This window comes from Dendrobates tinctorius, unplaced genomic scaffold (genome assembly GCF_039654945.1).
Source record: "Dendrobates tinctorius isolate UK_male_01 unplaced genomic scaffold, ASM3965494v1 ptg000089l, whole genome shotgun sequence".
Lineage (NCBI taxonomy): Eukaryota > Metazoa > Chordata > Amphibia > Anura > Dendrobatidae > Dendrobates > Dendrobates tinctorius.
The window spans coordinates 19,443,202-19,447,733 of NW_027361757.1; positions in this window are offsets into that span (position 1 = coordinate 19,443,202).

The window sequence follows — 4,532 nt, forward strand, 5'->3', positions numbered from 1 at the left end:
CCCTGACCCTGACCCTTAACCAAACCATACTTAACCCTAACCCTGACCCTGACCCTAACCCTTAACCAAACCATACTTAACCCTAACCCTGACACTAACCCTAACTCTAACCCAAACCCCTAAATTCCATGGTTAAAAAAAAAAAAACGCTTGTGCAAAAAAACGCATACATAAGCATGCCAATGCGCACATATGCGCACCCATAGGCTATAATGGCCATTTTTAGCGCAAAACGTGCGCATATGTGCGCATGCGCTTTTTTGCAGGGCCAAAAAATGCAACATGCTGCGTCTGGAAAATACCAATGCACACCCCAAAAAAACGCAGCGCATGAAAATCGCATATGTGCGCATGCCAGCGCGCAGGTATGCGCACCCATGTTAAATATAGGGGAAAAAACGCATGCGCACATATGCGTTTTTTTCCAGCGCTAAAAAACGCAAATGTGAAACCAGCCTTAGTGATCTGACCCAAAGAGTGGTCGCAAATGGCTGCACATGCAGTTTGAAGAATGTCTCAAGTGGGATACCACAGGGTTCTGTCCTGGGCCGTGTATTGTTCAACATCTTTATCAATGATTTGGATGAAGGAATCGAGAGCAAACTGATTAAATTTGCTGATGACACAAAGTTAGAAGGGATAGCTAATACTAGAGAAGAGAGACAGAGGATTCAAAAAGATATAAATAAACTGGAGCAATGGGCAGCAACTAACAGAATGGTTTTTAACAGGGAGAAATGCAAAGTACTACATCTGGGCAATAAAAATGAAAAAAAGCATATACAGAATCGGAGGAATAGGGCTAAGCAACAGCAGATGTGAAAAAGACTTGGGTGTACTAATAGATCATAAACTGAATATGAGTCAACAGTGTGATGCAGCAGCAAAAAAGGCAAATGCAATTCTAGGATGTATTAACAGAAGCATACAGTCTAGATCACGTGAAGTTATTATTGCCCTCTACTCCTCTTTGGACAAACCTCATCTGGAATACTGTGTCCAGTTTTGGGCACCACATTTTAATAAAGTCATCAACAAACTGGAGCAAGTTCAGAGAAGAATGACCAGTCTGCAAATCATGTCCTGTGAGAAACAGTTAGAGAATTTGGGAATGTTTAGCTTGCAAAAAAGAAGACTGAGAGGAGACTTAATAGCTGTCTACAAATATTTCAAGGGCTGTCACATAGTAGAAGGATCATCTTTATTCTCATTTGCACAAGGAAAAACTAGAAGCAATGGGATGAAACTGAATGGGAGGAGACACAGATTAGATATTAGAAAAAACTATATGACAGGGTGATCAATGAGTGGAACAGGCTGCCACGAGAGGTGGTGAGTTCTCCAATAGAAGTCTTCAAACAGAGGCTGCACAGACATCTGTCTGGGATGATTTAGTGAATCCTGCTTTGAGCAGGGGGTTGGACTCTTCCAACGCTACCCTTCTATGAAACTTTGATGGAAAAACAATTACGTATTTTTCGGATTATAATACATATTTTTTCCTCAAAAATTTTGGAGGAAAATGGGGGTGCGTCTTATAATGTGGATATACCTTACTGATACCTTTGCTACAGGCCGCAGGCTGGGATGAGGGGGTGTCCATCGGTGCTGCGGGGCTGTCCGGCGGTGCTGCGGGGGTCTTCGGTGCTGCTGCGGGTGTCTCAGGTACTGTGGGGGCTCTGTCGACATTTTGTGAAAGGCCAGAGCCCCCGCAGTTCCATGGTTTCATATGCGGTGGACTCCGGGAAAATGGCTGCTGAGGGCGGTGCATGTGCAGATGGAGATCTCAGCACCCAGATCTCGGGAGATGAGCCGGACACACCCGCAACACCGTGGGACGGGAAACCCCCTCATCTCAACCTGTGGCTTGCATCAACTCTCCACTCTTGCCTCCTCCAGCAGCGACCATGGCACCTCGTTTTACCGTGGCCACCACTCCTGGTAAGCAATAAGACGCATGGATTATAAGAAGCACCACCATTTTATTGAAAAAAAGTTTTTTTCCTATTTTTCTCCTCAAAATTTGGGGTGTGTCTTTTAATCCAGAGCATCTTATAATCCACAAAATATGGTAAATCAAAAAATCACTGACGCTTGAAAGAACCTTTAGGGTGTGTTCGCATAGTCTTTTCGCTGATTTTTATTAAGCAGAAATGATAGGATTTTAAGCAGTTAAGGTTTGTGCACGCAACGTCTTTTTCAGGTGAATTTCGTTCTATATGTAGTTTAAACAAAATGCCGGTGGCAGAATAGCTGGAAGTCCAAAATGACGCCAGAAAAGACAGGAAAAACACCGCCAGCATTTTTCTGAAGTGTCTTCTACTTCAAAAAACAATGTGCAACATCAGGGCTGTGGAGTCGGTAAGCCAAACCTCCAATTTCGACTCCTCAATATTCCTGACTCCGACTCCACAGCTCTGCCTCACTACTGAGCATACACATAAATTGCAGCACAGATTCATCTCAAATAAAAGCTGAGATCCTTGGATTAGGAACAGAACAGACATTTATTGGACATTTAATAACTTTCCCAAATTCTTATGAAAACATTTACAGCACATCCTGCATTGTACTACTGTATCCAATTAGATAAAAAAAAGAAAAACACAAAAATTGAGCTTGGCCTGAGTTGGTACACATGCAGCATATAAATGCATGTTCACATGGCCAAAAAACAAACAAAACCTACAAAACACAAAATGAAAAAACCCTGCTGTAATTAAATAAGTAAAAAGCAAAAGTGCATTTAAATCATACATATTTAATTATAGCAGGGTTTTTTTTTCATTTTGTCTTTTGTAGGTTTTGTATGCTTTTTGGCCATGTGAACATGCATTTATGTGCTGCATGTGTACCAACTCAAACCAAGCTCAATTTTTGTGTTTTTTCTTTGTATTTGTGCAAGCTGGGGTGTGGCCTCCCTCTCCTGAGCTGGAAATTGTATTTAAAGGCTTCGCCTGACTGGTGTCCGGTGGTTGGGACCCGGTCCTTGTCTGCCCTTTTTCACACAGACGTCAACTTTGACAGATGATAAGGTTATTAATACTAGACAGTTTAGGACCGCCCCGACCACAGAGTCACCTTGTCGATGGTGGGACGGCTTTTATGCTATGTTTGATCTAATACAGTATTACTAAGAACTCTGTATGATTTAAATGCACTTTTGCTTTTTACTTATTTAATTATAGCAGGGTTTTTTTCATTTTGTCTTTTGTAGGTTTTGTACCTAATTAGATATATTAGTTGGTCCTTTTTAAACAGACTCCACGAAAAACCAAACCAAAACCAGACTTCAGAGCCCTGGGGCGCATACCATTAGGCTATGTTCCCACAATGAGCTTTTGGTGCGTTTTTGATGTTGCAGAATTTCTGCACCTATAATGTAAATTAGTTTACTTGTGTTTTTTTAACATGCATTTTTGACTCTACGGTTTTACTCATGCTTTAAATAAAACTGCTTTGTTTTTGAGACATCCTGTTTTTTTGCTTTGCCAAAACTATATTGACACTTAGGTGCTGGTTACATGCGCTTTTCATGTGTTTCCACCACGTGGTTTTTTGCTGCAGATTTTTCTTTTCTAGTGAAAGTCTATGGCGAAAATCCACAGAAAAAAATCAGCGTACCAGCAAGAGAAACTGACATGCTGCAGATTTGAAAAACGTACTGCAGATCAGTATATGCAGCGCTAAAATAAGCACAGTGGGCAAGAGAGTTCTACAAATCTCATCCACTTTGCTGGAACTGTAAGATGCTGCATTTTTAAAAAAAACTCACAGCATCAAAAATGCACCAAAAGCTCATCATGAGACTGAAACTATAAGGCAGGGATGGGGAACCTTTTTTTTATGCCAAGAGCCACTTGTGTTGTGAGTTCATTTTCCCCTTCACTACTGAGGCCCGAGGAACTCCCTCTTCTGGTGAAGAAAGGTAGTGAGCCTGATTGTCAAACACCTGGGGCTGATGATGATGACTGGCTGAGTGGAGTTAATGACTGGATATAAGGCTGCCGACGCCCTTCTGGCCTGCGGTTGATTTCTCTGTGGGCTTCTAGGAAACCAGTCAGATTCCTGCTCATCTAAAGCTAAGATTTCTGCTTTGCCTTTTTGCATTAGTGTTTTGTTTTCCTTGCTTTTCTGGATTCTGCCATTCCCTGCTGGGGTGAGCTGAATCTCCTTTTGCCTGTTGCTCTGTCTTCAGAATATTCCTGAGTACTGACATAGCCTTTTTTGAAGCCTAGCGTCTTCAGGGCCTTTTTACTGTCAGTTTTTTGGCTCTTATTTTCATAGGGTTTTTCACGGATTGCAGACAGCAGCCTTCCTGTCCTTTCCTATCTAAGCTAGCTTGGGCCCCATCTTTGCTCAGTCTATCTTTCTGTCTGTGTTTTGTTCTTTCTTCTTGCTTCACCGTCATTATATGTGGGGGCTGCCTTTTGCTTTGGGGTCTGCTCTGGGGCAGTTTAGATTTCCCTGTCTTTAGGATATGTAGTCCTCCGGCTGTGATCGAGGGGCCTAGGGCATCGTAGGAGCCCCCC